This window comes from Hibiscus syriacus, unplaced genomic scaffold, assembly GCF_006381635.1.
Source record: "Hibiscus syriacus cultivar Baekdansim isolate YM2019G1 unplaced genomic scaffold, ASM638163v2 tig00110429_pilon, whole genome shotgun sequence".
NCBI classification, from domain to species: Eukaryota; Viridiplantae; Streptophyta; class Magnoliopsida; order Malvales; family Malvaceae; genus Hibiscus; species Hibiscus syriacus.
The window spans coordinates 7,069,742-7,083,312 of NW_024062733.1; the positions used below are offsets into that span (position 1 = coordinate 7,069,742).

The window sequence follows — 13,571 nt, forward strand, 5'->3', positions numbered from 1 at the left end:
AATTTCAACTTCACAGCGAAGGATATTGGACTCGAGACAACACAAGTTCAACTTCACAACGAAGGGACGGCTGATTGTCAACAAGATTTCGTTCAGAGTCAATTTCAACTTCACAGTGAAGGATATTAGACTCGAGACAGCACAAGCTCAACTTCACAGCGAAGGGGCGGCTGACTGTCAACAAACAATTTCCCGGTTCTAGAACCAATTTCAACTTCACAGCGGAGGATATTGGACTCGGAACAATATTTGGATTTCAACTTCATGGCGAAGGATATCCAATTCTCAGGCTCAACTTCACGACGAAGGGGCCCTGTACGATTCCAATTTCACAAACAGATTGACCCAACTTCACGACGAATGAGTCATCTGTAACGCATCAACACTGAAGTTTTCAGGTCAAGTTTCACCTTCACGACGAAGTATCTTGATCCAGAAGATGATTCAAAGGCCACTCGCCAAAAGCTTTGAGTTCGATTCCAACTTCACGACGAAGGATATAGTGCTCAGAAGCTTCCAGATGAACTCGACTTCACTACGGAGGAGTCATCCGTAACTCAATTCGACAGGGAGTTATTGAAACATCAGAGTCAATTTTCAACTCCACCGAACGAAAAGTGTGTTTTTCAATCTTTGCCCTATCCCCGTTACACGACTATGGGCAAAGAGGGGCAGCTGTCAACACACCTTTTTCGTCCTACTAGGATTCAAACTCTCAAAAATAGGATAGAATTATGCTAGGATTCAACTCCTAAAAATATGATAGAATTTTGCTATGTTTTAAACTCTTAAAGATAGGATCCACAAGCACTATAAATAGCCATTGTAGCTCACTATTGTAACACACGATGGGCATACGAAATTACCAGAAAAAAATACGAGCAAATAGATTGTTTTGAAGCTATTGTAAACAATTCAGGAGCAATAAAATGGATACATCACACTCATTTATTAACTACGGTCCTACCCCTTATCGTCTTTTTTCTTCCCGACAGTTATACTTCACCAAACCTTGACTTTCTTTTTTTACTTTCTTTTGGTGTGATTGCGTTTTTTTTTATTTTACTACTTATTATCATTATTATTATTTTGTACTTAATAATTATATATTTCTATTCCTCTTTTAGTTTTTCATCATTTTTTTTATTTTTTCCCTTCTATTTTCTTTATTTCATTTACTCTTATTTTCTTTTTCCTTTAACGCGTTTCTCGACTTTTTAAGGGTACTCTTTCAAATTGATCGGAGGTAAGTAATTTTGGATCATATGTTACCTTTAAATTTTAACTTTCGATTTTCTTAATTAAAAACAACTGGAAATTACGTAGTACCGAAAGGGCGGTTCAAGGGTGCTAATCCTTCCTTGACCGTAACCGACTCCCGAATCCGACATATCTTTGGTAAGACGCAGATCAGATAAGATATAAGGTTTCCGATTAACCTATTTTTTTAAAATAAATAATCGGTGGCGACTCCAATCACATTTTTCAAGTCGAAGCCCAATTCCGTGGCCCAACCGAAAGACGGTTACGACAATATGTACCCCGGCTAAGCTCAATAGCCTTAGATGGAAACCCGGGTCCGGAGGGCGGCTTCTCGGATCGGGAGACTACGATGGGGTGGTCACGGAATACGATCTCGAGAGGAATTGCTGTCGGTCTTTGAACATGACGAGCACGGCGAGAGACGGGTTTGGAGCGTGGAATATTCACATAGGGACACATTCATCGGGGCATCTGGCTCGGATGATGGCACCATACAAATGTGGGACCAACGATGTGGCAGCGGTGAATGTGTGGCTAAGGTGCAACCATCAATGGCACGTAGCTCCGTTTGTTGCGTCGAGTTCAGCCCCTCCGATGACTATCTGATAGCCTTGATGAGCCAATAAAAAAGCTTATGCCTACGATGTGCGAAAAATGGAGGAGTCGTTGCATGTGTTCGAAGGGCATACTAAAACCGTGACATACGTTAGATTCCTCGACAGTCAAACAATGGTTTCAGCAGGAACCGATGGGTGTTTAAAGCTATGGAACATAAGCGATTCTCATTTAATCAGAACATACAAAGGACACAAGAATTGTAGAAGCTTTGTTGGACTGTCAGTTTGGAGGCGTGGTGGGTTGCTTGGATGTGGGTCGGAAAATAACAAGGTATTTGTTTACGATAAGAGGTGGGGCGAACCCATTCGGGTACGTGGGTTCGAGCCAATGGCTGGAGTCGGGTTTGACCATGGGTTCGTCAATAGCGTGTGCTGGAGGCAAGTCCAGGAAGACAAGTGCACACTTTTGGCAGGGGGTTCCAATGGGGTTTTACAGGTTTTTGTTGGCACAAAGAAATCATAGCTCATTCTTATTGGTTTACACTTTTTTAGCATTTTACCCAAGTTTTTAACGTTCTACTTGTGGGTTCTATTTGCTTAAAGATATTTCAAATTATGAACATCGATTTTCATCTCTCTCAACTATATAATCAAAGAAGGGATGGATTAAAGAGTATTCTAATATACGATCACATCTTTTAAAATTTTTAAATTCTTATATAGTTTAATTATTTTCTTTATACTTTCTATTGATAATATAATTTTATAATCTGAAATTTTATAATTCCATATCCTTTAAATTTTTAATATAACTTTCTAAATTTATATCCCAAATATGTATTCTTAAGCTCGTCCTTGATCCGAGTTCTGGTTGTATGGCTATTGGAGTTGTGGTTCATGACCACGTGGGAGAGTCTTGGGTGGTTTAGCACATACTATGCATGGTGTTGGTGATCCGGGTTTGGCCAAGATTCATGCTTTTAGTGCTGTTTTATCCTTGGCTTGTGATAATCTGATTGTGCTCTTTTAGTGAACAAGATACTTCGTGATGATGAAGATTTCATTATTTTGGCTTGTCATATTCAACTAGCGAAGGAACATTTTCAGGCTTCTCCTAGTTTTCATGTTTCTCTTATTCAACGATCTTGTAATTCTGTAGCAAATACTTTGGCCAAATGAACTTGTATATCATTGTCTTCACTATTTTTTTGACTCGATTTGTCTCGAGATTATCTCTTTGGATGTGGCAAACAATGTACATTTTATTTGATTTATGCAGTTGGGCACTCTTTTCTCCTTGTAGGTTAAACACCTTGTGTTGATTAGGAGAGGTTTTTAATCAGACCTGTTTTCCTTAAAAAAATAAATAAAAAATAAGCTCCTCCTTGAACCGAAAGAGGGACATATTACTATAACCAATGGATGGAATTTGTCCACCCAAAGTGAGACGTAACGAAAAGTTTGTTGCGGAAGATGACTATCGGATAGAGCAAAATCGTAACTGATAATTTGAGAAAATAAAAATGAAGATAAAGAAGACATAAAATTTACGTGGAAAACCCCTAAATAATATAGGGTAAAAACCACGGAGAAAACAATGATAATTATCTCTTGATAAAAAGGAGAAAATAACTCTCAAGAAATTCTCTAAATTCTCTAATATTAGAAGAAAACTAGAATTCTTTGGGATGATTTTGAAGCTAAATGAGCTAGGGTATTTATAGTTGAAGCTTAAGGACTAATCTTGTAAATACCCTAAAGTACAATGACTAAAATGTGTAATTTTGCCATGTCACTTTTCAACCATTATTAGTGTCAACTATGGACCATTATTGTTGCCAACTTACAATGCATTATGAACCATTATTATGCATTATGCAACTATTATTAGTTGCATGACAACTAATAATCTCCCACTTGAAGATTTGATTGGAACAATCATATCTTCACACCATTCTTTCTACCTTGTACCATCATGTTGCTTACGTCTCTGACAGGCCACAAGAGGATCGACACCAAGTAAATTTATCAGCATTGATCGCTTTCGTCATGAAATCTGCTATGTTGTATTTGGTATGGATTTTCTGCATATCTACCGTCCCTTCTTCTACCTTTTCACGAATGAAATGGTACTGAACTTGTATGTGCTTTGTCCTTGAATGAAATGCTGGATTCCTTGCTAAATGCAAGGCGCTTTGACACAAAACAAAGAGACATACTCTTGATTGTGCCCAAGCTTCTCCAATAGCATTTTCAACCAAATTGCTTATTTACTGGCTTGTGTAGCTACTACATATTTTGCCTCTGTTGTGGATGTAGCCACAACTGACTGTAATTTTGAAACCCAACTTACAACTTCACCAGCAACTTTGAACACATATCCTGTAGTAGATTTACTTTTATCCAAATCCCCTATATAGTCAGAATCGACATACCCATTGATAAGTAAGTTTGATCATCCGTAACATAATGCAACATTTGAGGTCCCTTTGATGTATCTCAGGATCCTCTTTATTGTATTCCAATGCTCTTTGCCTGGATTCGCCATGTACCGACTAACCACTCTCACTGCTTGTGCAATGTCTGATCTTGTGCATATCATAACGAGCATTAAACTTCCCACTACTGATGCATACGATACTCGAGACATCTCCATCCTCTCTTATTCACTGCTAGGACTCATACTGGAGGATAATTTGAAGTTAATAGGAAGAGAGGTAGAAATTGACTTACAATCTTGCATGCTGAATCGTGACAAGATCTTATTCAAGTAATTCTTTTGTGAAAGCCAAATCTTCCTATTACTTCTGTCTCAGTGAATTTACATCCCTAGAATCTTGTTTGCTGATCCCAAGTCCTTCATTTCAAATTCCCTAGCCAGTTGTGCCTTTAATTCTTCAATATGATCTTTGTTGGGTCCTACAACCAACATGTCATCCACATACAACAACAATATAACAAAATCGTTATCACCAGACCTCTTGAAATAAGCATAAGGGTCTGCATTAAGTCTGTTGTATCCAAGGCACATAATGAAAGAATCAAATCTCTTATACCAACACCTCGGCGCCTGCTTTAGATCGTACATAGATTTGTTCAACCTGCAAACCAAGTTCTTCTTTTCTTTTTCGTCAAAACCTTCAGGCTGGAGCATATAAATCTATTCTTCAAGATTTCCATGAAGAAAAGCTGTTTTAACATCTAGCTGCTCTAGATGTAAGTTCAATGTAGCACACATTTCCAAAACTACTCAAACTGTTGTTAGTCGAACCACATGAGAAAATATTTCATTGAAATCAATACATTCTTTTTGAGCATATCCTTTGACCACCAGTCTTGCACGATACCTCTCCACTTGATTGTCACCATTTCGCTTGATTTTGAAGACCCATTTGTTACCAATTGGCTTCCTTCCTTGTGGTAGTGGCACAAGGTCCCATGTATTATTTTTATGAAGGGCTTCAATTTCTTCTTGCATCGCCATAATCCATAGTGAAGTATCTGAGTTGTTTATTGCATCCTGGTATGTTGATGGCTCACCGTCCTCTGTTAAAAGGCAGTATGCAATATTTCCTTCTATAACATAATCTGAGTGCCAATTGGGACGTCTTCTCACACGATCTGATTGACGAGTTGTTGAAGCTTCAGAACTTTCTGGTTCTTGTTCATCTTGTGCTGGTTCTGCTTCAGAATAATCTCCTTGTTCAACATCCTTTTCCACATGTATCTGTGTAGTCTCTGACTTTTCAGTGCTACCATATTCTTCTTTTCTTTTTAGTTTATCTTCTACAAAGATAACATCTTTGTTGATGATCACTTTGCGGGCAGTGGGATCCCACAAGCGATACCCCTTTACAACATCAGCATACCCCAAGAATTTGCATTTCCTGGATTTTGGATCCAGTTTTGAGATTTCTTGGGAGTTGTACGTCACGTATACAATACTTCCAAATACATGGAGGTTTGAATAATCAGCTGATTTACCAGTCCACATATCCATTGGTGTCTTCAGCTCTATTGCAGTTGATGGAGCTCGATTCACCAAATAATAGGCGGTATTGACTGCTTCTGCCCAGAATGTTTTTTCTAGGCTTGCATCCCTCAACATTGCTCTTGTTCTTTCTAACAAGGTTATGTTCATCCGCTCTGTCACTCCATTTTGTTGAGGAGTGTTCGCCATCGTGAACTGTCTTTTGATGCATTCTTTCATGCAAAAGTCATCAAATTCTTCACTTGTGTATTCTCCTCCATTATCTGTTCTGAAACACTTGATCTTATTTCCAGAATCAAGTTCCACCCGCGCCTTTAAGTTTTTGAAAGTTGAAAACACGTCTGACTTCTTCTTAATAGGGTACACCCAACATCTCCTGGAGTAGTCATCAATAAATGAGACAAAGTATTTTGCTCCGCCTAGGGATGTAACTGGTGCTTGCTATACGTAAGAGTGAACCAATTCTGGAACACTTTTGCCTCTAGAATTTGATATGTTGAATTTCAATCGGTGCTGCTTACTTGTTATGCAATGCTCACACAAATGAAGTGTTACCTTTGTTAAGCCTGGAAGTAGCTTTTGCTCCACAAGGACTTTCATTCCTTGTTCTGACATGTGTCCAAGTTTCTGATGCCATAACATTGCAGAATTTGAACTACATGAGGCAACAGAGGCTTCTGCTTCTAGCAAAGTCTCTCCCTTCAGCATATACAAGTTTGCTGATATCTTTTTACCTTTCAGCACCACAAGCGCTCCACGGAATACCTTCATGATTCCTTTCTATGTTTCAATCTTGCTTGCATTATTATCCAACAATCCATAGGATAATAAATTTTTCTTCAGTCTTTTCACGTGTCGTACATCTCGAACAACTTTAATTGTTTCATCATACATCTTCAATTTGATGGTTCCCACGCCAATGATTTCTAAGGCATGATCATTGCAACTATACACAGATCCTCCTGAGATAGGTTCATAATGATGGAACCATTCTCTTCTTGAGGTCATGTGATATGTTGCTCCTGAATCAATGAGACATATATCTGTAAATCTTTTTCTACCTTCCATGGTGGTTGACGCTTCACAGCATAGAGCATCTCCATCATCTGAAGTGTTTGCGGTATTACCTTGTGGATTGGAGTTTTTATTTAGACTCCAACAATCCTTATTCAAGTGACCATTCTTTCCACAGTTGTAGCACTTTAAATTCTTCTTGCTCCTCGACTTCGATCTACCATGTTTGTGACTGCTGTTTTGGCCACGTTCTGTTGATCTCCCTCTCATCGTTGTCAACGCTTCTGCTTGTTGCAGATTTACTTGTCTGTCTTCCTTGTTCTTGCGCCGATTTTCTTATTGTAGAACAACAGCTGCAATGCAATCGAAGACTAGACTAGTGACATTACTATTTGTCAAGTTGACGATGAGTTGATCATACGAATCAGGTAGACTTTGAAGTAGAAGTTCAACACGTTCTTGTTCTCCTATTGTACATCTTAAGGATGTAAGCTGAGAAAATAACGTGTTCAGTGTGTTTAAGTGCTCCGTCACTGAAATAGATTCTGACATATGTAGATTGTATAATTTTCTCTTAAGGAAAATTTTATTGTGCAACGATGTGACCTCGTACAGTTTGGTGAGATGATCCCATATCTCCTTAGCTGTCTTCTTCTCCTCGATGCTTGACAATACTTCATCTGCTAATGCTATATGAAAGTTTGCCATAGCATTTCTGTCCATTTCGATCCATTTGTTGTCATCTGTGAAATCTACCAGCCTTTCACTGATAGCTGCTAGATAACCGTCTTTCCTCAGGATGACATTCATCTTCAATTTCCACAATGAGAAATTTCTCCCATTGAATTTTTCAATATCAAATTTCGTTGCCATAGCTTCTTTTTTGGATAACTCCAACTATTTCACTATCGTAAATAGTTCTCTAGAACCTTGAATGAATGAGTAATAACTTCTTACTTTCTTATGTTGGAGGATCCACCTTTTAGTGGCAACCACAAAGACAATAAGCATATATTACACACTCTAATATGGCTCGGATACCAATTGTTGCGGAAGACGACTATCGGATAGAGTAAAATCGTAACTGATAATTTGAGAAAATAAAAATGAAGATAAAGAAGACACAAAATTTACGTGGAAAACCCCTAAATAATATACAGTAAATATCACAGGTAACAGTAAAAGAATTTCACTATGAGAAAATAGGAATTACAACATCTCTTGATCTACCAAGGAGAAAACAATGATAATTCTCTCTTGATAAAAAGGAGAAAATAACTCTCAAGAAACTCTCTAAATTCTCTAGTATTAGAAGAAAGCTAGAATGCTTTGGTATGATTTTGAAGCTAAATGAGCTAGGGTATTTATAGTTGAAGCTTAAGGACTAATCTTGTAAATACCCTAAAGTACAATGACTAAAATGTGTAATTTTGCCATGTAACTTTTCAACCATTATTAGTGTCAATTATGAACCATTATTATTGTCAACTTACAATGCATTATGAATCATTATTATGCATTATGCAACTATTATTAGTTGCATGACAACTAATATAGCTGAAGCCCAAAAAGTGAGAATGAAGCAAACCAAATCCACTGAATTTATTATGAGGCCATGCCAAGGTATAAAATCAAGGCAAAATAAACCATCCATCCTTAGAATTGCTTACAAAATCTACCTACAGAAACCAATTCCAATTCCAATAGCAGAATTGTCTATAAGCTTAAGGTATGGCAAAATTTGTTTAATGAACAAAAAATTGTTATTTCAAAACTATTTTTTCTTTTTGAAGATATGCAAAGTGTCGGCAATTGAACAGACCTTGCTGAGACCATATGGTTTAAGCGTTGACCCTTGATGGCTCTCTAACTACTTTCTCCATTCTCGAGTACCACTCTCCGATTCGAGTGTGTTCCACCATATCTCTACCCGATCTTAGGCATCGTATAGGTCTTAGCACACCGAACACGGCAAGGTCGGCTAGATTATTAGGCTTCGATCCCTCTACACAACGAGAATCGGAGAAAAAAGATAACGATTACCCTTCAAGGACAATAGGATAAGAAAAGTAATATGACAATCTTTAAGATGGTCAGATCAATGTAGTAGCTTAACTATAAAGTACCATTTCAATTAAATTGCAACCCTATCAAGACAACTTGTCAACCTCAAAATTGTGTGTGCAGGGTTAGAATCCACTCACACAATGTAAAAATAAATAATTTTATACAGATTTAAGATCGTTGGATGAGCGGAAATAGATGACTGAGATTATCTAATTGTTTCCCCAATGAATATATTTTTATTTCCTACAATTAATCTTAGTCGTCTATTATCATTCATCTAATGATCCTAAATCAATGTAACACTTTTTTGTTTTACATTGTTAACTAGACCCTACCTCATATATATATATATATATATATATATATAAAGATGTAATGTGATGAATGCATGTCATAATTATCAATCAATGACTGATGCATATTCATATGTATCATGAGTTGATCTCTTATAACTGTTTTCACTGCAGATATAAATCACACCGAGAAAATTTCGACCATTTAGAGATCCACCCAAGTTTCTGCTGCTTCATACAAGGCAGCACGCTCATCAGTTATGTTATATTTCTTCTTTAGATTCAGGACACAAAATACATAGCTGCAGCTCCAGCGTATTTCACTGTTATCTTCTCAGTGAAACTGAAGTTACCTGCAGTTAAGAGGAAAGAAAAACAAGAACCCAATGTTGGTACTGATTGAATAGAAAAGAGCAAACCCAAGCATAAAACACAATCTATTGTAAAAAAAAAGGCAGTTGAAATCCTCGAAGAGATCATTTTAAATTAAACATGAGGACTACATCAAAGTAAATCAACAAAAGTTGAAACAAATTGGAAAATGCCATAATCACAGACTTGCATACGGGAAAAAAAAACAATGACAATTTGATTATATAGATCATCCAGTAAAAGTTGCATGCTACGGAACCCCGTAATCAAAATAGCATCAACGGGAATGTGATAGGAAGTGTAGCTGACAGTAATAATTGAGGTTAGGTAATTTATAATTCGTGTAATTAACAATTCTGTACAAAGCAAATTGCTTATGTTAATAGATGATTAAAAATGAATTTCACGGAACTAATTAGAAGCTATGCTTAATGATACAGGGAGAATATGTGAGAAGCTACTAGAAAACTAAGTTTTGTAATCAGCGGCACGGCACTAGCACCGAAAGCTGTTAGGGGCAACTAGTGGCAGTTAATAAGTTGTTGGCAGCGATTAGTATTACCTGGTGGGAAAAGGTGTAAACAGCTGTCTAGCTAACAGATTGTCTTGTATACAGAAAGTCCTAATCTGTGTTGAATAAATATGAACGAAAATACCTATATTCCTATCTTTCTCTTTTCTCAATTACCCTTTCCCTTGAAACCCCACCAAACCAGCAGGTTCGGAAGCTGTTCTCTTCATCAGCTTCCCTGCCTTGCTAGCCATTAAACCACTTACACTCGAACAAATACTAAAAAATCATAGCACGTGGTTCGAAGAATAAATGGACCTAGACATATCTAATTTCCAAATGTCTTCTGTCCAAGTACATTTTCTACTGTTTCACATCTTCAATTCCCAGAAAATTGACGCTAAAACTCTATATGAGGTTCATTATTGGAAATGTTAATGTTACTTGTTTAAAGTATTCAGAGGAAAATATCATCTCCTGGATAAAAACTGAAACAGAATCGTCTTCAAAGCTTATTGACCTTTAAAATGTTGCAATATCCTTAGGAAAGTATATAAGAAGTCGTGGGCGTCTCAAAAACGTTTCAAGTAATGGAACACGTATAGAAGCTAGATAACTGATAATTCTTATGATCCATAAATAGATAAAATAACCTTTTCGCTACTTATTAAAGGACCTATGTAAAACATAGTGGTTGACGTAATTATTCCCAGGTTTAGGGGTAAATGGATCAATCGTTAACTAAAATTAATGTGATAGCAGCAAGGTTTGTAAAAGACGGGAAGGGAGCTACATGTATATAATATGAAACTATGCATTAATTTACCATTGCTAGTGATGTGGTCGAAAGACTCAAGAGCCTCAGAAGTGTTGCGGTATATGTTTGGGGATAAGACATGCACCAAGTGGTTGTCAACCCACCTACATAAGGAAATCATTATTAGTATTCCAAAGATGAAATACTTTATTCTAAAAGCAGCTATAGCTAAAGGAAGACTACGAATTGCACTAATGCAGCTATATGTATTAACCAAAGTGATCATCAATTCTTAGCAACACAGAAACAAGAAAAATTGGCCTGTGTCTAGTTTGGTACACACCTAACTCTATATACTAACAAGACTACTTGCATATATGCTCATTTTATATCTTGATACTTAACATCTTTGCTAAGCATATAGATTTCATGTTTGCATGCAAGGGATTCAATTAAAAAGACGATTAACAAAATTGTTCTACAAATTATTCAGTTTTGTCAGAGGGTAAATAACTCATGTCAAATTCTGATCATACGAGACCTGATAAATAACTGATATCAAATTCTATGCATATAGATGAAATGTTTGCATGCATGGGATTCAATTAAAATAACAAGTATAAATAGTTGTACAAATTATTCAGTTTTTCAGAGGGTAAATAACTAATGTCGAATTCTGATCATTCAAGGCCAGGTAATAAAAAATTAATAGGAATGCTAGGAAAAATCACCCATATATTCCAACAGTGGAAAGGCCCTTATGTCACATATTAGTCCTGAAACTTGTTATAAAAAATTCCAGTAAAAACTTGTTTGCTGCACAGTAAAAGTCTAAGTTAAGTTTAGATCTTATCTCTAAAATTCTATACGAAAAGACTTAAAAGTCCTTTATACACTACTTGATCATCATGGTTGACAGGTTGGCACTAGCATAACAATTTTACAGTATTTTGAATGTACTTCATGCTAAGCTTCATCCAAATTAGCTTAAAAGTCTAAGAGCAATTAAAAACACATACATATAAACACCAAAATTTAGTGCACTGTGCACTCAGCTAGTTTTCTCAAAGCCAGATAAAATGATTCTAATAAGAAATAAATAGCTTTTTGATAGAAGTAGCTGGGGTTCAACCTTATACCTGAATCCTCCTTAAGAATTTAACAAATGCTAGATCGAGATTAAGTTCTTAAGAACTAAATAATATTGTAGTGATATAGTAAAATTGAAAATCTAATTACAACGTAAACAAGACAGTCCGTACCTACGCCATTTTGTTTCTTCATCTTCGTCAGCAACTGAGGTCTTTGTTTTCTCAGGAAGGATCTTTTCACCCAATTGGTCAATTATAGCTGCATGTTCCACATGCCAGTTCAGTCTATCATAGCAACTAACAAGCTTAAATAAACTCAATTACTTGAAAAATGAGTAGGTTCTTGGGGCTAACATAAAGTATCCAATGAAAACGTAGACTATAAACAGTTTTGATAACAAGAACCTGATGAATCCACCAGCTGTTGACCATCAACCATCAGTATAGGCACCTTTTTGTAATCAGATCACTTGATCTCTTTCTTACTAATGGGATTGACTTCCACCACCTTGTACGGTATATCATAGTAGTCCATGAATGCTGAGAAACAATGACGGAAATGCATTTGTTATTTTTTTTTTCAGTTTCTAATTCTTCAAAAGAATCGGTTTCTCCATGGTAGTAGCTTTTGCTGCTACATATTTTATCTACTTCCCTAAAGTTGCAAAATCTATAAGCCAAAACATATCTGATCTAGAAATATATATAGCGAATAGCTAAAGCGTATGCATTTCAAAGTTTCCTCTATAATTCACTAAAAAAATAACTATTTATTCAAAAACCGCGAGTATCCAAATAATTTTTTTATTTACTTTTTGCCGGAGCAGGCAAAAATAAGCAAGTAAAAAAAAGTACTAAATTTAAATTTCATAAGTTTTGTGAATTTTAGTTGGAATGATTACAACGGACAGTATAACAAAGATAATCAACAAAGACATACTACCCTTAACTTTATTGCAAAATGGGCACGCCTCATACTGATAAAGAACAACCTCCTTTGGCATGATTCCTGCTGGTGGCGGCTCCTTGGCGTAGACCGAAGCAGCAGTGGCCACAGAGGCGACAACGGCGGCAAGGCCGAGGGAAACGGCTTGAGCCGAGCTTTTAGAAAAGGACTCGAGGAGGGGAGAGAAACAACGGTGGCAAGAGTTGGAATTGTGAGTTCTGCTGCTGCAAAAGAGCGCCACCTGGAGGAGACGAGGGTGGAGGTTGACTGCTCCTCCCTCGTGAACGGGGGGAGAATAACGATTATAAGATTTTTTTAACTGTAACTTCACCATTAATAAACGGTTAATCGTTAACGGTTAATCGTTAACGGTTAATCATTATTAACGGTTTGGTTATTGGTTAATCGTATAATTATTTATCATTTTTTTCATAATTCATATTATAAAAAAATTATATAATTTAACACATATTTACACTTAAGTAAGTAAATAAAATAAAAAAATATAGCACTTAATGAATATTTACATCAGTGTAATTATGTACATCTCCAAATATCTTAGTACGTAATAATAAATACATAATTATATTGGTATAAGAATATTTTTATATTTTCAAATAAATAAAAATTAAAAATGATATATATATATATAAAATTATTTGTATACAAATTTTATTAAATATATATATATATATATATATATATATAT

The 13,571-nt window shown here is 36.1% G+C and overlaps 2 pseudogenes; one reads left to right on the forward strand and one right to left on the reverse strand.

The window, feature by feature from the left end:
• The first annotated feature begins 1,539 nt into the window (after positions 1–1,539).
• Positions 1,540–2,353, forward strand: LOC120124839 (annotated as a pseudogene).
• Positions 2,354–9,292: 6,939 nt separating this feature from the next.
• LOC120125010 lies at positions 9,293–13,196 on the reverse strand (annotated as a pseudogene).
• Between the last annotated feature and the right edge of the window lie 375 nt (positions 13,197–13,571).